Source organism: Phyllobates terribilis, unplaced genomic scaffold (assembly GCF_046119375.1).
Source record: "Phyllobates terribilis strain yellow unplaced genomic scaffold, ASM4611937v1 Scaffold_2__4_contigs__length_985480577, whole genome shotgun sequence".
Lineage (NCBI taxonomy): Eukaryota > Metazoa > Chordata > Amphibia > Anura > Dendrobatidae > Phyllobates > Phyllobates terribilis.
This window is the reverse complement of record NW_027362762.1, coordinates 221,413,075-221,435,727: the sequence shown is the minus strand read 5'-3', so window position 1 is coordinate 221,435,727 and position 22,653 is coordinate 221,413,075. Positions and strand designations below refer to the sequence as shown.

At 47.1% G+C, this 22,653-nt stretch overlaps 1 long non-coding RNA gene across 1 annotated transcript in view; it reads left to right on the top strand.

Moving 5' to 3' along the window:
- The window catches only part of LOC141251367 (uncharacterized), a 133,915-nt gene extending 111,622 nt beyond the window's left edge, over positions 1–22,293 (top strand). The window contains exons 2-3 of the long non-coding RNA XR_012313114.1: positions 21,070–21,267; positions 21,578–22,293. This is a non-coding gene — a long non-coding RNA (uncharacterized lncRNA). The remainder of the gene's footprint in view (positions 1–21,069; positions 21,268–21,577) is intronic.
- The last annotated feature ends 360 nt before the right edge of the window (positions 22,294–22,653 follow it).

The following is a 22,653-nucleotide window of genomic DNA, read 5'->3' as shown; positions in this document are numbered from 1 at the left end:
TGTTCACCATAAACCAGAACTCTGTACAGGCCGTGGAACCCTTGCCTCCATCTCAACCAGAGGAAGGTAACGGCTCTAAGAAACCAATGGAGGACTGGTGTCAGCAACTGCATTTGGGTACTGACTCCACTCCCTCACACCAAAAACAGGGAGTCTACCGGGTGGTTCAGGAGTACGAGAGAGTGTTTAGCAAACACCCGCTAGACTTTGGGCGAGTGAAGGGGGTGGAACATCACATACCAACGGGAGACCATCCTCCCATAAAGGAGAGATACCGACCCGTACCCCCTGCACACTATCAACACGCCAAGGGGATGCTAAAAGACATGAAGGAGGCTGGGGTAATTAGGGACAGCTGTAGCCCCTGGGCAGCTCCACTAGTCTTAGTGAAAAAGAAAGACAACACCATGAGAATGTGTGTAGACTACAGGAAGGTCAACCGTATCACACACAAAGATGCGTACCCGTTACCAAGGATAGAAGAGTCCTTAGCTGCATTAAAATCTGCTAACTTCTTCTCTACTTTGGATCTCACTAGCAGGTACTGGCAGGTTCCTGTAGCAGAGGCGGACCGGGAGAAGACCGCATTCACCACCCCGATGGGACTCAGCGAATTTAACTGTATGCCGTTCGGGCTCTGCAATGCACCAGGAACCTTCCAACGGTTGATGGAATGCTATCTGGGACACCCGAACTTCGAGACGGTCCTACTATACCTGGACGACGTCATCGTCTATTCCAAGACCTATGAGGACCATCTGGAACACCTGGCAGAAGTGTTTGAAGCCCTGGCAAACTATGGCCTAAAGGTAAAACCCTCAAAGTGTCATCTACTGAAGCCAAAGGTACAGTGCCTGGGACACGTGGTGAGTGCTGACGGAGTAGCCCCCGACCCTGACAAGATCACCGTGATTAAGGACTGGCCAAGACCATCCAGCATAAAGGAAGTGCGGCAGTTCCTCGGGTTGGTAGGCTACTACCGAAGGTTCATTCCCGGTTTTACCAAGAAGGCAGCTCCTTTGCAGGACCTCCTGATAGGCCAGTCCAGGAAGGCCAAAAACCAGAAGCCACCCTTCAAATGGGAAAAGCTGGAAGAGGAGTCATTCCGCCAGCTGAAGATGGCCCTCACGGGGGATGAAATCGTGGCGTACCCTGATTACAGCCAGCCCTTTATCCTCCACACGGATGCAAGCAACATCGGGCTAGGAGCCGTACTGTCCCAGATCCAGCAGGGGAGAGAACGGGTAATCGCTTACGCCAGCCGAAAACTGCGACCCACGGAAAGAAACCCTGAGAATTACAGCTTGTTCAAGCTAGAGTTCCTGGCAGTGGTGTGGGCAGTAACCGAACGTTTCAAGCATTACCTTGCCTCTTCCAGGTTCACCGTGTACACGGACAACAACCCGTTGACACACCTGGACACTGCAAGACTGGGTGCCCTGGAGCAGAGATGGATGGCCCGCCTGTCCAATTATGAGTTCACGATCAAATACCGGGCAGGGCGCTCCAATACCAACGTGGACTCCCTGTCCAGGATGCCAAACCTACCAGACAAAGGGGAGGATCCAGAAGAATTGGAAGAGATCGAACTCCCTGCGTTTCACCGTCATGGGATTACCCAGTATTCCCACCGTGTGAGGGGCCAGCGATCCGCTACGTTCAACCCCTTTCCCCACTACAACTGGGCGGAGACACAAGACAGTGACCCCGCAGTCCGTCTGGTGAAGGAGATGCTGACCCAGGCTGATGCCCGCCTAGACCCAGACGCTCCGGAAGAGACCAAGCAACTGTGGACGGAAAAGAGCAGACTGTTTCTCTACAAGGAGAAGTTGTGCCACAGAATGGTCAATTCCCGGACACATGAACTGATCTGGCAGGTTGTGGTACCGAGACGGGACGCAGCTATGGTGCTGGAGGCCTACCACAATGGGGCAGGGCACTTTGGATGGAAGAAGCTGGAGTTCCTGCTGCATGAACGGTTCTACTGGATAGGCATGAGAGGAGCCATTGAGAGGTGGTGTAGAGACTGTGGCCCGTGCAATCTAAGAAGAAGGGACCGTGCCAGCTAGAGGACTCCCCTGCAGCCCATCATCACCAGGCAGCCGCTGGAACTGGTCACTCTGGACCATGTTAAACTGGCTCCAAGCAGAAGCGGGTATGTCTACGCCCTAACCATCGTGGATCACTACTCCCGGTTCCTGGTGGTGGTCCCTGTCAAAGACCTGACGGCTCAGACAGCAGCCAGAGCCTTCCAGCTGCACTTCTGCCGCCCACACGGGTACCCGGACCAAGTGCTGACGGACCAAGGACCAGCCTTCGAAGCGGAGGTCTTCCAGGAGTTCTGCAACCTGTATGGCTGCAAGAAGATAAGAACAACGCCCTATCACCCCCAAACCAATGGACTCTGCGAGAAGATGAACCAGGTGGTGATAGATCTGCTAAAAACATTGCCCCTGGAAGAACGCAGTCTGTGGCCTGAGAAACTGCTCGATCTGGTGGACCTGTATAACCACATCCCGGTAGGTTCCACCAACTGTACCCCGGCTTACCTAAAGTGAGCAAGACCTGGTAAGCTGCCTGTTGACCTGGATATGGGAGACCTGATACCCGAGGACACCTCGCCAGAGGCAGACTGGGATACAGAACGGCAGCAGCAGTACCGGAAAGTACAGGAGAGCATCGAGCGAAGTCTCTGCCAATCAAGAGAAAGGCAGGAGAGGACTTATAACCAACATGCCCTCGCTGTTCCCCTGGTACCTGGAGAGCAGGTCTTGAAAAGAAAAAGGCAGCTCCATAAGTTGGACGACCAGTGGGAAAAGGACCCGTACACCGTACTGCCCTCAAGCCACAATAATCCAAAGGTGTACGTCATCAGCAAGGATGGAGGAGAGACCACAGCCACTGTCTCCAGAGACCACCTAAAAAAGTGCCCCGAGAAGTTGCAAAGCACGGATGAAGATCAGGAAGACCCTCAACCCGTAGAGGAAAAGGAGGAAATGATCATCACCGTACTCGGAGACTTTCCCCGGTCCTGGACACAAATAAACAACGCTATCGTGGTGCCCGTCCTCACCTTTCTCCAGCCAGCCCCTCAAGTGCCTACAGAAGACCAAGTAGAGCTGGAAGAGCAGCCGACCCAGGAGGCAGAAGAGTCCACACCAGCAGCGCAGGAGGATCAACCCTCTGCTAGTAGTGAGCCTGCCGTGCCCCTAGTAAGCCAAAGAGTGCGCAGACAGCTGCCCAGCTTACCCATAACACCTCCTACACCCTGTAGTGCAGGACCAGTTAGTGAGCTCCTTAGGTTCACTAGAGTCACTAGAGGTCAGATGCCCGCTCGCTGGAAAATCTAAACTAATGCACTGTGAATTTATCTGTTTAACTGTTTATGGTTTTTGTTGTTGCCTGTTATTAATTATGTTTCTCAGTTACCCTGCAGATTTATTTGGACTAACAGGTTATGGACGCTGGATAACCGGAACAGTTTTGTAGATAGTTGCACATTGTGCCTCTTGCGAAGACGGCCGCGGAAGAGAAAACCTGTCTGGCGTGGCCTCCTTGCGGCCCAAAGTAGCTAGCTTCAGCCTTTCAGCCACGCCCAGGGCCAACGCAAGGGGTTTGCTTTGGACAGGTCCCCTACTTCGTTTAAAGCTTCACCTTGGGTGACATGGACGCCCTCTTGTTTCACAAACTTCACCTTGGGTGATATGGACACCCGGTTGCGGACACGCCGTGACCTTTAAAGAACTAAAGCTTCTTGTTAATATGTTATTGTATTATCGTTTATACCCTTGTATTTATGTTTCTTTAAAAATGTGTTTAGTCCCGGAGTACTAAAATTTACTAGGGGGGAATGTGGCACCCCAGGGGTCTGGTTACCACAGTAATAGAAATATTATGTCTGAGAGCAAGTGGGAGGTTTCTCTGGTCAGGAGCCCTAAGCATGCAACACTGCCCGCCCAGACCTGGGAGGGGAGGAATCTGCCCTTATAAACTGGGTCTGGGGCGGGATTAGGGAGTGAAGTCCCAGACAGAGACACAGTCAGGTCTGGAGGACAGCAGACACAGGGAAAGCAAGAACTAGGAGCTCTGTAGGAGCAGGAGCGAGTGCCAGAGGCTGGAAGCTAGAAAGCTCGCCTTGGCTGAAGACACTAAACCCGGACACGGAGTCCGAGGCTGTGGGGACATCCAGGTCCAGCAGCAGAATCCAACCGGCAGGGGATTCCATGTCCTCTGGCCTTAGAAGCCCGGAGGCACGGTCACAAGCAAGGGACCAGCACCACCATCGTGAAGCGGAGGCTAACGGAAGGCCCCAAGTCACCGGCCATACGGGTGAGCACCACACGGTATACTCAGGGACGTGGGCTACTTCTACCCGCATAGAGCAAAGTAGCCAGGAAAGAGTGCAGATAGTCGGGGAGGCCTACAACTCCACCTGGCCAGGGGAGATCCTACTTGCTTACAGACTGACCAGGCCCCTACTGCTAACCAGTACTCCCGGGAGGGTCTGCGTTATTCCATCAGTAAAGACCCTGAACTGCACCACACGTCTCTGTGTTTCACCGCCGCACCAGCACCATTACTACTGGGACGCTCACACCATCACTCCCATCTTCCACACTAGCTGCCCTGAGGCAATACTTCTCCCGTGGGGAGTTATCCCATACTCGGCTGCGCAAACAACATCAGCCTCAGCGGTCTGCAGCGCAGCGGTGGTCCCCACTGACCGCAATCCATGGGTGGCGTAGTCGGACATTGTTATTACCTAAGACTGCCACTGGTTTGACCGCCCTGGGCACGGACCGGGTCACCGCCACGGAGGACTACAACCCCCAGCGATCCGGCTCCGGGTATCCCCTGCACAACACAGGCCCAGGGGGCGCGTCATATACAGTGCTGGCCAAAAGTATTGGCACCCCTGCAATTCTGTCAGATAATACTCAGTTTCTTCCTGAAAATGATTGCAATCACAAATTCTTTGGTATTATTCTCTTCATTTAATTTGTCTTCATTGAAAAAACACAAAAAGAATTGTCCTAAAGCCAAATTGGATATAATTCCACACCAAACCTAAAAAAGGGGGTGGACAAAAGTATTGGCACCGTTTGAAAAAATCATGTGATACTTCTCTAATTCGTGTAATTAACAGCACCTGTAACTTACCTGTGGCACCTAACAGGTGTTGGCAATAACTAAATCACACTTGCAGCCAGTTAACATGGATTAAAGTTGACTCAACCTCTGTCCGGTGTCCTTGTGTGTACCACATTGAGCATGGAGAAAAGAAAACAGACCAAAGAACTGTCTGAGGACTTGAGAAACCAAATTGTGAGGAAGCATGAGCAATCTCAAGGCTACAAGTCCATCTCCAAAGTCCTGAATGTTCCTGTGTCTTCCGTGCGCAGTGTCATCAAGAAGTTTAAAGCCCATGGCACTGTGGCTAACCTCCCTAGATGTGGACAGAAAAGAAAAATTGACGGGAGATTTCAACGCAAGATTGTGCGGATGGTGGATAAAGAACCTCGACTAACATCCAAACAAGTTCAAGCTGCCCTGCAGTCCGAGGGTACAACAGTGTCAACCCGTACTATCCGTCGGCATCTGAATGAAAAGGGACTGTATGGTAGGATACCCAGGAAGACCCCACTTCTTACCCCGAGACATAAAAAAGCCAGGCTGGAGTTTGCCAAAACTTACCTGAGAAAGCCTAAAACGTTTTGGAAGAATGTTCTCTGGTCAGATGAGACAAAAGTAGAGCTTTTTGGGAAAAAGCATCAACATAGAGTGTACAGGAAAAAAAAAGAGGCATTCAAAGAAAAGAACACTGTCCCTACAGTCAAACATGGCGGAGGTTCCCTGATGTTTTGGGGTTGCTTTGCTGCCTCTGGCACTGGACTGCTTGACCGTGTGCATGGCATTATGAAGTCTGAAGACTACCAACAAATTTTGCAGCATAATGTAGGGCCCAGTGTGAGAAAGCTGGGTCTCCCTCAGAGGTCATGGGTCTTCCAGCAGGACAATGACCCAAAACACACTTCCAAAAGCACTATAAAATGGTTTGAGAGAAAGCACTGGAGACTTCTAAGGTGGCCAGCAATGAGTCCAGACCTGAATCCCATAGAACACCTGTGGAGAGATCTCAAAATGGCAGTTTGGAGAAGGCACCCTTCAAATATCAGGGACCTGGAGCAGTTTGCCAAAGAAGAATGGTCTACAATTCCAGCAGAGCATTGTAAGAAACTCATTGATGGTTACCGGAAGCGGTTATTCGCAGTTATTTTGGCTAAAGGTTGTGCAACCAAGTATTAAGCTGAGGGTGCCAATACTTTTGTCTGGCCCATTTTTGGAGTTTTGTGTGAAATGATCAATGATTTGATTTTGCTTCATTCTCTTTTGTGTTTTTTCCTTCCAAGCAAATTAAATGAAGAGAATAATAGCAAGGAATTTGTGATTGCAATCATTTTCAGGAAGAAACTGAGTATTATCTGACAGAATTGCAGGGGTGCACTATATATATATATATATATATATATATATATATATATATATATATATATATATATATATATATATATATACTGTGTATATGGCTATGAATATGTATATATATATATATATATATATATGTATATATATAAATATATATAAGATTTGCATAGAAAATGTGTCCATATTTCAGTCACAATCCTCCTGCTCAGTCAATTAAAATCGGCTTACACAGACTCATCTAATTTCACAACTGCTGAGCGGGTATGGATGGATGGGCTCAAAATAAATTCTTACCTACATGGCAGAAACTAATACATATTCAGCAAGTCCATCCAGCCAGTCATGAGATATGACAATCTGATTGGTATGGAACATTCTGATAAATGTATTATGTGCCCGTCTCACACATAACTATGGCAACACATTCTCAATTTATTTAGCAGTAATAATGTATGCCATCCTGCTTATAACACAGATAGTAGAGAATTACAATACAGTATATTTAACAAATATATTAATATTTTTCTGATTAAATAAGTGCAGTTGTTCCTGTACCCTAGAGGTAAGAGCGCAGATTGTCATTGTTTTCCATTCAAGCTTTCAGTTTTGTGATATTTATTTGCAAATGAACTAAGTTATTGTGACATGGCCGGCCAACTTCCAGACCTATACTGAAATAGCAACACTGCCTCGGGCAGCAGCTTTCATAGTCTCCCTTCTGAAACATGTTGTATTTGCCATTTGTCACAATTTCAAACGCAGGCATATATTTGGAAACAATATAGAAAGGTAGTGGAAGAATTTTGACAGCAATATGCCAATCAAATACGTAACAGAAAGGCTTCAAGGATATGATGCAAGACATCAGCCCCAATTTATCATTTGCATTTTTTCAGTTACTTTTCTTTTTTGTCCTGTGGTATTGACTGCTGTTTTTTTAACCAATTTTTTTTAATGAATTTTACTCAAATTAAAAAAATATTTTTTTTTTGGCCTTTTGTCTTTTTTGTGACTTTTTAGGTCAAAAATTCACATGGTTTTCAAAATAGCGAAAAAAACCTGTGGTGAACATAAAATCATTTTTGGGGGGGGGGCTGGGGTACATTTGCAACAAATTCTGCACCTTTTCAAAAGTCGCATATCGTGAATCATTTGAAGACATCTGGAAACCCTAAATTCTGCCCACAGTGGCGAATATAAAAATATAAAAATAGAATAGGCGAACACTTATAATATAGACTTCAAAAAAGGCACAAATAGAAAGATGATTGTGTCGCAAATGAAAAACAGGCTAAAAACATCAAAAACTAGTCAAGAAACAAGCCCATAATGCAGTAATGAATCTGGCCCATCGTGTTGAACTAAAGCTATATTCACACACTCATAGAGTTTTATTGATCCATACACATCAGCTTAAAAAACTGATCAGGCCGGTTTATGAGTCTCAAAGATTGAAATACAAAAGATATTCTTTTGTATTTCAATGTTCCAGACATTTTTCAGCAATTTTGCATTGATTCATTGTTAAGACAATATTGCTAGTGTCTTAGGGTTTTTTTGTCTCAGACAGCACATGGACTGGACTCATCAAGTTTTTATTCATTCATTAGTAGTGTTGAGCGATACCTTCCGATATCGAGAAATATCGGATCGGATTGGATCGGACCGATACCCAAAAAATATCGGATATCGCCGATTCCGATACCGGAAACCAATGCAAGTCAATGGGACACAAATATCGGAATGAAAATAAACCCTTTCTTTCCTTGTATGTTAATTCTACATGAAGGAAAACAACTAAGAATAATGTAGAATGTATTGGGGGAGGTGGGGGAGACAATAAAGGCATAGAGGTTTAGCCCAATCAAATGGAATAGCAGGAATTAATATTTTTTTTAAGACGTTCTGAGATACGGAAATATTAACTATGTTAAGTTTTTTTATATTTTGTCAGATATTTATGTTTCACTACTTCCACGCTCTTCACCTTCTTTTTTACTTCTCCCACACTTTCTCCTTCATCATCCTCAGCATCAGCATCTTTTTCATCAACTTCTTCTTCACCTTCTTCATCTTTTTCTTCTTCACCTTCTTCATATTATTCTTTTTTTTTACATTCTTCATATTCTTCTTATTCAACTATTATTCTTCTTCATATTCTACTTCTTCATCTTCTTCCTATTCTTCTTCTTCATCATATTCTTATTTGTGACAGGCATTCCTGTAGTTGTTATCTATAAAAGTTTGAACATTACACCTTTCGTTCTGCCCGTCACAAAAGATTTACAACAGGATTTGTCCGCGTTCAGTTTGGCCTGCAGCAGCAGGTCTTTTCCAGGGGCACCACGAGGAGGAACGGACTCACCCCCATACACTGCTTAGTCTTCTTCTGCTTATAATTTAGATAATATCTTTTGCTCTGATTTTTAGTAAATTTGTAAAGTGCTGCGGAATATGTTGGCGCTATAAAAATAAACATTATTATTATTATTATTATTATTTAGTCTTCTGCTTAATGTTCTTCCACTTTTTGTTCTGCAGCTTCTTGTTCTTCTGCTTCTTGGGTTTCTGTCTTTTGTTCTTCTGTATCTTCGTGGTTGTCTTCTTGTTCTTTGTCCTCTTGGTCATCTTCTTCAGGGTCATCTTCTTGGTCTTCTTCGGTGAGGTCTTCAGGGTCGTCATCTTCGGGGTCCTCGTCTTCTTCGGGGTGGTCTTCAGGGTCCTCGTCTTCAGTGTCCTCGTCTTCGGGGTCCTCGTCTTCGGGGTCCTTGTCTTCTTCGGGGTGGTCTTCAGGGTCCTTGTCTTCAGGGTCGTCCTCAGGGAGATCCAGAGTGATTACCAAGAACCATTTCAAAAAGCTTGAACTTGGAAATGTAGCAAAAGGTACAAGAAGGCTGAGGAACTGCCGAGAACCAGCTGACGGTACTGGAACCCTGATGGGTAGCAGAAGGTACAAGAGCCAATGGAACTACCGAGGACCAGCTGACAGTACTGGAACTCGGTTACTAAGCAGGAGGTACCTGTGACAGAAAGCACTACCAAGGACCAGGAGACGTTGGTGGAACTTGGATACCGAGAAGGAGGCACCTAAGCCAAAGGCACTGCCGAGAACCAGCTGAGGTACTGGAACCCGGATGGGTAGCAGAAGGTACAAGAGCCAATGGAACTACCGAGGACCAGCTGATGGTACTGGAACTCGGTTACTAAGCAGGAGGTACCTGTGCCAGAAAGCACTACCAAGGACCAGCAGACGTTGGTGGAACTTGGATACCGAGAAGGAGGCACCTAAGCCAAAGGCACTGCCGAGAACCAGCTGACGGTACTGGAACCCGGATGGGTAGCAGAAGGTACAAGAGCCAATGGAACTACCGAGGACCAGCTGACGATACTGGAACTCGGTTACTAAGCAGCAGGTACCTGTGCCAGAAAGCACTACCAAGGACCAGCAGACGTTGGTGGAACTTGGATACCGAGAAGGAGGCACCTAACCAAAGGCACTGCCGAGAACCAGCTGACGGTACTGGAACTCGGATGGGTAGCAGAAGGTACCCATGAAAAATAAAGTTGCAAGGCCGCAAGCCGGCCGCAGCTACCGAAACCCACAGTCCTACAGGTGGTGCTTGTCCTATTGGCACTATGGAACCAGCCTTCATTGCCAGATCCCGCAGCCCACATAGGAGTCAACTAAACTTCAGGCACCATAGAGTCGGCTAACCCGACCGCAACACGACAGGACAACGTATTGGAGGCAAAGTGACATTGACACTACCCGGAAACAGCTGGCGTGCTGGAACCAGGCTGGGCAGGAGGGAGTACCCATGCCAAAGACACTGCCAAGAACCAGCTGACGGTACTGGAACCCGGATGGGTAGCAGAAGGTACAAGAGCCAATGGAACTACCAAGGACCAGCTGACGGTACTGGAACCCGGTTACTAAGCAGGAGGTACCTGTGCCAGAAAGCACTACCAAGGACCAGCAGACGTTGGTGGAACTTGGATACCGAGAAGGAGGCACCTAAGCCAAAGGCACTGCCAAGAACCAGCTGACGGTACTGGAACTCGGATGGGTAGCAGAAGGTACCCATGAAAAAAAAAGTTGCAAGACCGCGAGCCGGCCAGAGTTACCGAAACCCACAGTCCTACAGGGGGTGCTTGTCCAATTGGCACTATGGAACCAGCTTTCATTGCCAGATCCCGCAGCCCACATAGGAGTCACCTAAACTGCAGGCACCATAGAGTCGGCTAACCCGACCGCAACACGACAGGACAACGTATTGAAGGAAAAGTGACGTTGACACTACCCGGAAACAGCTGGCGTGCTGGAACCAGGCTGGGCAGGAGGGAGTACCCATGCCAAAGACACTGCCGAGAACCAGCTGACGGTACTGGAACCCGGATGGGTAGCAGAAGGTACAAGAGCCAATGGAACTACCAAGGACCAGCTGACGGTACTGGAACCCGGTTACTAAGCAGGAGGTACCTGTGCCAGAAATCACTACCAAGGACCAGCAGACGTTGGTGGAACTTGGATACCGAGAAGGAGGCACCTAAGCCAAAGGCACTGCTGAGAACCAGCTGACGGTACTGGAACTCGGATGGGTAGCAGAAGGTACCCATGAAAAAAAAAGTTGCAAGACCGCGAGCCGGCCGCAGTTACCAAAACCCACAGTCCTACAGGGGGTGCTTGTCCTATTGGCACTATGGAACCAGCCTTCATTGCCAGATCCCGCAGCCCACATAGGAGTCACCTAAACTGCAGGCACCATAGAGTCGGCTAACCCGACCACAACACGACAGGACGTTGACACTACCCGGAAACAGCTGGCATGCTGGAACCCAGGGTAAATACTGAAAACAGAGTGGAGCCAGAGGCCTAATTGGAGCAAGTTTGAAATCAGTAGTAGACTAGTAGTGTGAATGTGGACAGAGCAGGAGAAATTGCTGGACACACAGCAGGGGAACAGCTGACGTTACTGAACCCCAATAACATGGCAGCAAGTGTTGACTGTGAAGACGGCACTTCTGAGCGGCAACTAGCGGTGTTGGAGCCCAGGGTAAATACTGAAAACAGAGGAACCAGGGGTCTAATTGGAGCAACTTTAAAATCTGTAGTAGTGAGAATGTGGACAGAGCAGGAGAATTTGCCGGACACACAGCTGGGGATCAGCTGACGTTACTGAACCCCAATAACACTGGAGCAAGCGTTGACTGTGCAGACGGCACTTCTGAGCAGCAACTAGCGGTGTTGGAGCCCAGGGTAAATACTAAAAACAGAGTGGAGCCAGAGGCCTAATTGGAGCAAGTTTAAAATCAGTAGTAGACTAGTAGTGTGAATGTGGACAGAGCAGGAGAAATTGCCGGACACACAGCAGGGGAACAGCTGACGTTACTGAACCCCAATAACACGGCAGCAAGTGTTGACTGTGCAGACGGCACTTCTGAGCAGCAACTAGCGGTGTTGGAGCCCAGGGTAAATACTGAAAACAAAGGAGCCAGAGGTCTAATTGGAGCAACTTTAAAATCTGTAGTAGTGAGAATGTGGACAGAGCTGGAGAATTTGCCGGACACACAGCTAGGGAACAGCTGACGTTACTGAACCCCAATAACACGGCAGAAGTGTTGACTATGCAGACGGCACTTCTGAGCGGCAACTGGCGGTGTTGGAGCTCAGGGATAATACTGAAAACAGAGGAGCCAGAGGCCTAATTGGAGCAACTTGAAAATCTGTAGTAGTGTGAATGTAGACAGAGCAGGAGAATTTGCTGGACACACAGCTGGGGATCAGCTGACGTTACTGAACCCCAATAACACTTGAGCAAGCGTTGACTGTGCAGACTGCACTTCTGAGCGGCAACTGGCGGTGTTGGAGCTCAGGGATAATACTGAAAACATAGGAGCCAGAGGCCTAATTGGAGCAAGTTTTAAATTAGTAGTAGAATGGATGTGGACAGAGCAGGAGAATTTGCCGGACACACAGCTGGGGATCAGCTGACGTTACTGAACCCCAATAACACAGCAAGCATTGACTGTGCAGACGGCACTTCTGAGCAGACGGCACTTCTGAGCAGCAATTGGCGGTGTTGGAGCTCAGGGATTACAGTTCAGGTGGTAGAAACATGAACACAACAGGAGACCTGGATACTGTTGCCAACCAATTATTTATTCTGGAAGAGGACTGGCAAATTCATGCGAGATCCAGGCCTTGTTCATTTTCAGAAAAGTAAGCCGGTCAACGTTATCGGAGGATAGGCGCATGCGATGTTCTGTTAGTACACCACCTGTTGCACTAAAGACGCGTTCCGATAATACACTAGCAGCAGGGCAAGCCAGCACCTCCAATGCATACTGGCTAAGCTCTGGCCATGTATCCAGCTTAGAGACCCAAAACTTGAAGGAGGAAGAGCCGTCTGGGAGTACACAGACGGCAAGACATGTAGTCTGTCACCATCTTATGGAAACGTTGCCTCCTGCTAACTGGAGCAGTCAGTGATGGTGTAGACATTTGTGGCGGCGGGGACACAAAACTTTGCCACATTTGGGCCATACTGGTCTTGCCTTGTGCTGAGACACTGCTTCTGCTCCCTCTTTGTGCAGAGCTTCCTCCACTGCCTCGACGCACTGAGCTGCTTTGTAAAGCACTAGCAGCACTGCTCTAGGTTGGAATGGAGAAAATGATGGAATGCACCAGTGCGTCTTGGTACTCCCGCATTTTACGCTCCCGGTTCAACGGTGTTATGAGGCTTTGTAAGTTGTCCCGGTAGCGAGGATCTAGGAGGGTGGACACCCAATAATCAGCCGTGTTGAGAATGTGGGCGATGCGGCGGTCGTTTCTCAGGCACTGCAGCATGAAATCAACCATGTGCTGCAGACTGCCAACTGGCCAAGAAACGCTGTCCCCTGCTTGAGGCGTGATCTCTGCCTGCTCTGCATCACCCCACCCTCGCTCTAGATACTGACTACTAGAGCATTGTGTACCTCCCTCCTCTGGACAGATGTCTTCCTCCTCCATTGACACCTCCTCATCCTCCTCACAAAGTGTCCCCTGCCTAGGCCTTTGTGAGGAACCACGTTGCGCAGACTGTACAGAAGCAGATGGCATTTGTGACTCCTCATCCTCCACTTCTTCCAAAACCTCCTCCCTTAGTGCTTGCAGTGTTTTTTCAAGCAGGCAGATAAGGGGGATAGTCATGCTGACTAGTGCATCATCTGTACTCGCCATCCGCGTGGAATAATCGAAGGCATGCAAAACGTGGCAAATGTCCTTCATAGAGGCCCACTCAGTGGTGGTGAAGTGTGAACGGTGCGCACTGCGACTTTTTTGCGCCTGCTGCAGCTGGTACTCCATTAATGCTGCCTGCTGCTCACACAACCTCTCCAACATATGTAACGTTGAATTCCACCTGGTGGGTAGGTCACATATGATGTGATGTTCCAGAACACGTAATCGGCGCTGCAGAGCTGCAATGCGCGATCTTGCGTTGCTGGAACGCCGCAAGTGAGAACACTCTATGCGGACCTTGTGCAGCAGTGCATCAAGATCTGGATAGTCCCTCAAAAAACTCTGCATGACCAAGTTGAGCACATGTGCCAGACATGGGATGTGAGTGAGGTTGCCTAGGCCCAGAGCTGCCACCAGATTTTGGCAATTGTCACACACTACCATGCCTGGCTGGAGATTCGCTGGCACAAACCACACGTCGCTCTGCTGCCTGATGGCATTCCAGAGCTCCTGCGCTGTGTGGCTTCGATTCCCCAAAGAAATTAATTTTAATACGGCCTGTTGACGTTTGGCCACAGCTGTGCTCATATCGGTCATCATAACAGGTAACCATTCATGGGTCGATGTGGAGGTAGACCGTGACTGCTCCTGCAGCGCTGATTCAGAGGAACTGGAGTATGAGGAGGAGTCAATGTGTACAGACTGGATTCCTGCAATCCTTGGAGTTGGCAGAACATGTACAGCGGCACTCTCAAGATCTGTACCCGGCTCCACAACATTTACCCAATGGGCAGTGAGGGAAAGGTATCGTCCCTGTCCATGCTTACTGGTCCACGCATCGGTGGTCAGCTGGACCTTGCTACTGACGGCGTTTTGTAGTGCATGTTTAATTTTTCCCTCCACATGCTGTTGCAGGGCTTGCCTACTGAAATAAAAGCGACTGGGCACGTTGTATTGTGGGACTGCCAATGCCATAAAGTTACGGAAGGTGTCAGTCTCCACCAGCCTGAATGATAGCATTTCAAGGGCCAGTAGTTTTGCAATGCCAGCATTCAGAGCCTGTGCTCGGGGGTGGTTTGCCGAGAATGGGCGCCTTTTCTCCCATGCCTGTGCTAACGATGGCTGTAGACTGGCCTGGGAGTGTGAGGATGACAGGGAACGTGGTGCTGTGGGTGGAATTACACTGTGTCTCTGTACAACAGTGCCAGAGGTTCTTCCATGGCGATCCTGTGAGGAAGCCGAACCAGCTGTGGGTGAGCTGGAGGAAGAGGCTACAACACGAGCTGAAGAGGTGGTAGGTGGCGCTGTAGGTTGGCCTAGGTCTTCAGTGTGTTTTTGTAACTCCACCACGTGCTTGGTCCGCACTGTTTCCACATATTTGTGGTATTGAGGTTGCTGACACTTTTCCCTCTTTTCACCTTCTGATTACACAGCTTGCATTTGACAAAGCAAATGTCATCTGCAACTGTGTCAAAAAAGGACCAGGCACTGCACGTCTTGGGAGCGCCCGCTTTGGATTTTGGAAGAGCCATGCTCCTAATGGGTGCCGAAGTGGAGGCTACAGGCAACCAAGTCTGCCCCCTCCCTCTCCCTCCTTTTTGGGCCATTCGGGGAATCTCTTCCTCAGAGCTGCTCCCACCACCTTCCTGTCCCTCATGCCATGATGGATCAAGGACCTCATCATCTACACCACCCTCTTCAAACAACTGCTTCTCCTGGGTAGTCTCGAAAACACAGTACGCACCAGAAAGTGGCACCTGAGTCTCATCATCAGATGCGTACTGAGGTGTGCTGCTGACCATAGGCACTGGCCCACCCGCCTCTTCAGATTCAGAGAGACAAAACGGTTGCGCATCACTGCATACTACCTCTTCTTCAAATTCTCGAATTCTGCTTGGCTGGCCCCCTCTTTCCAAGCCAAGAGATTCAGAGAACAGAAGTAGAGATGGCTCCTGTCCAGGGCTCTCTGACTGCCTGGGCAATTTGGCAGGTGGTGAAGAGACAGATGGGTGCTCTTCAGTGCTCAGGACCTGAGAGGATCTGGAACTAATTGAAGTCGATGCGTTAGCTGCCATCCATCCGACAACGGCTTCAATTTGGTCCTCCCGCAACAGTGGGATACGGCTAGCTCCTACAAAGCTGCGCATAAAGGACTGTTCCCTGGTAAAACTGGGGGATGCTGAGTCACTGGTGCCCGCAGCAGGCACAGAATCCCCATGTCCTCTCCCTGCAGGCACAGAATCCTCACGTCCTCTCCCTGCAGAAACTCCATGACCACGACCACATGCCTTACTCCCTGCCTTCTTCATCTTGGTAGACTGATAGGCAGAAAAGTACTAAGGGCTTAGTGTGCTTATTCCTGAACAGCTGCTAACAGGTATAAAAAACACTAATTTTATAAAGTGTGGACTAGACTTTAATATGAGCTAATGTGGCCTACACAACTGTAAAGTGGAGTGTTTGGTGAACTTTATTTAGGTTTTTTTTGTCACAAAAAGACACTGGATGTGCCCAAAGATGTAATCCGATAGTATCACAAACTTTTGGCAGCTATTACAATGCAGGAAGGTAACCTACAATGCAATAGATGAGGCTACAAAAAATAGGCTAATACTAATCTGGCTGGGGCTGCAGGGCACAATGCTGCAGAAAGGCTCCTCTAACTACTCCTATATAGTGTGTTTGGAACCAATGTAGCTGAATACGGATGGAACCACCACACTAATAGGAGAAATCAGGAAAAATGATCAATTAGCAAAAAAGGACAATGTATGAGGCAGTGACGCACGCTGAGCGCACTACAACCTGACGTGGCTGGAGCACACACTACAGCGTGAGCTGCACTCACACACAGAGACCTTGCAGACAGCCGTGAACAGTGCAGATGCAGAGCACTGTGCACTAGCGCTGCAAGACAAAAAAAACGTTCTCTATCTACTCCTATATAGTGTGTTTGGAACCAATGTAGCTGAATACAAATTGAACCACCACACTAATAGGAGAAATCAGGAAAAATTATCAATTAGCAAAAAAGGACAATGTATGAGGCAGTGACGGACGCTGAGCGCACTACAACCAGACGTGGCTGAAGCACACACTACAGCGTGAGCTGCACTCACACACACAGACCTTGCAGACAGCGGTGAACAGCACAGAGAACTGTGCACTAGCGCTGCAAGGCACAGCGATATATAAAGTAGCTTGGGTAAAGCAGAATAGAGCAAATAGGTAGCTAAAACTGTCCCTCAGAACAACAGCGTCCTATCCCTAACTGAATTCACAGCAGAGTGAGCTCAAAATGGCGACGGCGGCTTTTATAGTGCATCATGACATCATTTCAGCAGCCAATCACAGCCATGCCATTAGTTAACATGCCTACATGCCTAACAGGATGTGCCCACACTTCTTAGGATCCTCATTGGCTGAATAAAATGAAACTGGCTCATTGCATTATGGGAACTTCCGATTCCGGTATCCGATATTCTAAAAGTATCGGAATTAAGTATCGGAATTCCGATACCACGAACATCGGCCGATACCTGATATTTCAGTATCGGAATGCTCAACATTATTCATAAGTTTTAAAAGTAGATCCAGTCTGTGAGACTTAGAGCATGTCCAATTCTCATCCATTTTGTGGATTATTCTGTCAGGATCCATGTGTCACAGATGACACACTGAAGACATACTTTGCACTTTAGAGTTGCATTCGAGTGTCATCCATTTTTAACTGATACATTATTAAGATTTAATGGAAAAAAGTTCGGGCAGTTTACCTGCTTCAGTGAAAAAAGTTGGAAGCAACTAGCATGACACCTAAGAAAAAAAATGTTCCGCTTATCTCAGATGGTAACACTCACAAGGATGTGAGAATATAGCCTAATTGTCAATGGATAAATATACCACAAGCAGGGCCGCCATCAGCGTATTACTGCCCTTACTACTGTATGGGGCCCGGTGACCAGAAGCAAAAAGGGGGAGCCCGGGCTGGCTGGGCCCCAGGCCCAGGGCTTGGGGCACCTCCTCTCTTTGCTTCTGCTTACCAGGCCATTAGGGATGACAGTCCGGCGCCGATTCACCCGGTGGACGGAAATGAGAGCTGTACCTTTAATCCACGGCCGGGTGCATCATGGTACTGTGACACGCTGCACGCTCATCCTCAATCTGTTCTGTTGCGGGGACAGCAGCGGGCGGTCAGGCAAGGCAGTGTGTGTGTTAGTGAGGAGGCGGCGGGCAGTGTGTGTGATAGTGAGGGGAATGCTGATGAAAGGGAGGCTGATGAGAGGGAGGCTACAGAGGAGATGCTGCTGAGGGAAGGCTGATGAGTGGGAGGCTGGTGAGGGGGAACCTGCTGAGGGGATGCTGGTGAGGGGGAGGCTGGTGAGGGGAGGCTGGTGAGGGGGAGGCTGGTGAGGGAAAGGGTGGTGAGGGAGAGGGTGGTGAGGGGATGGCTACTGAGGGGATGCTGCTGAGTGGAGACTGATTAGAGGGAGGCTACTGAGGGAAGGCTGATGAGAGGGAGGCTGGTGAGGGGGAACCTGCTGAGGGGATGCTGATGAGGGGGAGGCTGGTGAGGGAGATGCTGGTGAGGGGGAGGCTGGTGAGGGGATTCTGGTGAGGGGAGGCTGCTGAGGGAATGCTGGTGAGGGGGCGGCTGGTGAGAGGGAGACTGCTGAGGGTATGTTGGTGAGAGGGAGGCTGCTGAGAGGGAGGCTGCTGAGGGGAGGCTGGTGAGGGGATGCTGGTTAGAGGGAGGCTGCTAGGAGAGGTTGCTGAGGGGATGCTGGTGAGGGGGATGCTAGTGTGGGGGAGGCTGCTGAGGGGATGCTGGTGAGGGGGAGGCTGCTGAGGGGATGCTGGTGAGGGAGATAATGGTGAGGTGGATGCTGGTGAGGGAGAGTATGCAGAGGGGATGCTGGTGAGGGGGAGGCTGCTGAGGGGATGCTGGTGAGGGGGAGGCTGCTGAGGGGATGCTGGTGAGGGAGATATTGGTGAGGTGGATGCTGGTGAGGGAGAGTATGCAGAGGGGATGCTGGTGAGGGGAGGCTGCTGAGGGGATGCTGGTGAGGGAGATATTGGTGAGGTGGATGCTGGTGAGGGAGAGTATGCAGAGGGGATGCTAGTGTGGGGGAGGCTGTTGAGGGGATGCTGGTGAGGGAGATATTGGTGAGGTGGATGCTGGTGAGGGAGAGTATGCAGAGGGGATGCTGGTGAGGGGGAGGCTGCTGAGGGGAGGCTGTTGAGGAGTTGGAAACTGATGAGGGGGAGGCAGTCGAGGGGATGCTGATTGTAAAAAAAATTGTCACAATCTGGTTACAATTAGTTTAAAAAAATGTATGTGACACATTCCCTTAAAGAAAAAGTATATTGCGATTTTTTTCACACGCCGAATTGGTCTGAGAAAAAAAATGTATTAGTGGTCACAATAATACATTGCCACTCAGCACAGTATAACATATATTACAAACCTTTTAATGACCGCCAATACGCCTTAAAACTGACCTGCGACATAAGAGACTAGCATCCTCTGATGAGTCACAATCCAGCAACTATCAGCTGTACATTATAGCAAAAAAACTTGCTGCATCAGCCACGATCATTGTTGGTATCGACCATGGCTGTTTAATGACTTAAATAATGCTGTCTACGGCATCTAGATGGTTAACAGAGTGTGGGGGCCCCCTCTTTAACCCCATCAGCACCCTGAGATTTTGATTGCGTGGTCCTGATGTTTGCCATGACAATTCATGGCCAAATAACAACCTTAAAGTCTTCCGGCTATAGCGGCCTGTTCAGAAGTTAGAAACTTTTATGTGGTAAAAATATTTTTTTTCATTCAAGTCATGTCACTTTGCATTAATCCCTGAAAAGCACCTGAAGGGTTAATAAACTACCTGACAGCCATTTAGAATATGTTGAGGGCTGCGGTTTTTAAAATGGTATCACATTTGAAGATTTCCAATATATAGGACCCCCAAAGTCATTTCAAAACTGAATAGGTCCCTAAAAAAATAAATTTTGTAAATTTGCTTGGAAAAAATGAAAAATTACTGCTACATTTTTAAACCTTCTAAAATATTAACAAAATAAAAGAACATTTTACAAATGGTGCTGATGTAAAGCAGACATGAAGGAAATGTTATTTATTAATGTTTTTGTGTGGTATGACTAGCTGGATTAAAGGCATAATCATTCAAAGTTTTAAAATTGCTATTTTTTTATTTTTTGGCATATTTCTGATATTTTTTAAAATAAACACAAAACATATTAACCTAAATTTACTACTATCATAAAGTATAATGTGTCACGAAAAAAAAATCTCAAAACCAATGGGATATGTAGAAGCGTTTCAAAGTTATTACTACATAAAATGACATGTCAGATTTAAAAAAAAAAACTGGCCTGGTCATTAAGGGGTTAAAGGACAGAAAAAAATAAAATATTTATTAACTGAAATGACACTAATGATCCTGTGTAATAAAGATGTACTGTAGAAATATACCGTCTGTTGTGCGATAAATAGATGGAAATAGTTCACTAGTCGGCAGCCAATAGGATCGCTGCTTTTGAATTTGAAAAAAAGCAAACTGCCAATCATCCTCAGTCTGTTACAGGACAGCAAGCAGTCAAGATGGATGTCGGTGAGTGCTCCCATCCCATCATCTGGTGTAACTGACACTGATTTATCTCATCTGTCTGACGCTTCATTCATATTATCTGGGATCCGCTGATGATTTTATCATTTCACCTCTACATAAAATAGGAGAGAACAGCGGGCAGAGCAGGCAAATCTGCCACAACGGCTGTTGTTACCTGCCACTAGGGGGAGCTATCAGCATAATATACATTTACTGGTACACTGTACTCCCCCTAGTGGCTGAAAGAAAGCAGAATTGTATTATTAGGTTACACAGGACCCTCTGCTGCCAATATTAATTATTGAGGGACCTTTTTTGCAACTTTTGTCAATGGGATTAGTGTTCTGTTGCCGTTAATGGGGGTTAGTGTTTATGTGCTGGTAATAAAGTCACTTTGGCAGTCATTTTTGTGGAGTTACCTGTACTTATGGACATGAAGGAGATACATACAATATATGCCATACAGTATATCTTTATTTACCGGGAACCGATGCAATCCAGTGCACCATATGTTTTGTATGTGTTATTACCTATACTGGTGTCTCTGCTATGAGGAGACTGTACAAGCAGCCAGCAAAGACTATGCTCCATGTGGTCATATTGTCTACATGTATGAGTGTAATGGGGGACCAATACCCGGGTGGACGTTCACTATGAATATGTGTGGAAAGCTGTGTTGTTTGTGTCTTTTTCAGATCTGTGACTAAATCTTTTTTGGATTCACAGCTTTTCCTATGGATTCTACAGAAGAGGATATTTACAGGATGGGAGTGAGCCGCAGATCTCTGGGGGTCAGCAGCTTCATTATCACCGGACCCCTTGTCCTATTCTCCATGACTGATAAGTGCACACTCATCAGATTCTGTTTTCTTTAGGACGTCTACCTCCGCCAGGAATGTGTCTTCGGGCCTGGACTCTTCTCATGTGAGATTATTTTTTAAATGAAAATAATTCCCAGTTAATCTGAAAATAGAATACCATTCCTTTAATCCAGCATTTAATGATCCAGAACATCTATTAATCCAGCACAGAATTGCAACACAATGTAGTTTGCGCAGAAAGTCAGAAAATCGTTCTTAATAGTAGATCGTATGCTTTTCTATGCTGGGAATAATTCCAAATCTATCAGGTCACGTTGATGTTGGGTTAAAGGAATTTTCCTGTAATTTTAAGGATTTGATGCCTCTGGACATTGCATTATTGATCCTAATATCTGCCTGTGTTTTGTTTCCAGCTTGTCCCAGCACAAAAGAAGAGAGAGATCAACAACTTCTGATTTACTGCATCAGATTCCTGCCATCTCCGATCTTCAACATGGAGGACACTGATCATATTGTATATTAGGTCATCCATGTTCTGTCCAAAGATGTGAAGGAACATTACAATAGACAATTGACTGAATCTATTCTGTTCTTAGCGCCTCATGCCGACCAACCGTGAAGCTCAGAAGAAATATTTACCTTTTCCTTTGGAAGAAGAAAAACCTGAGCCAACATCAATGACACCAGAGCAGCCAAAAGAAGAGGAGATGAAGATGTCCAAAGCGGCAATAAAGTATCGAGAAGTAAAAGAACTGGAAGAAGATGAGGCAGGAGACACCAAGGGAAAAGAAGAGGAAGAAGATGAGAAGGCTTCAGAAGTGAAAGAAGAACTTGTGCAAAGAACCAGCAACTGGGCCAGAAGCAGCCGGCACGAAGACTTAAGATCCGCCAGCAGTCCATCCTCCAGTACATCAACACCAACCTCAGTGGAAGGAGGAACATCATCTGGACCATCCTCCTCAAACCAATGAGGCGCTGATGGACCATATGGAATCAGCATAACAGCTGTAGTAACATCGACAGCTTAAAATCTAATAATAATAATAAAAATAATAGGCATAATATAGTAATTATTAGATTAAAAAAGCTTTAAAATTTAGAAAACCATTAAAAAGACTTTTCTAATATTGGGAGCAGTAATTTAGTATGTAATATTATAATAATAGCAATAACTATAATATTAATTGTACAATAATGGTAGAGACATAAAAATAACATCAGCAGGTTTGATCCAGGGTTCTAGGATTGATCACCTTTTCCCGGGGTCAAGAAGGAATTTTCCTCCTGCGACAACCAATTGGCTGAATGTGCCCAGGGGTTTTTGCCTTCTTTTGGATCAACAGTTTTAGGAATAAGGACCTAGGTATTAATAAGGTTATAGGAGAATTAGCACTACTGGAATAGTAATATAATATAATATAAAGTGTAATATTAATGAGCATAAAACAATAATAATTTCACTAGTAAAGTAATAAATAAATTATACTAT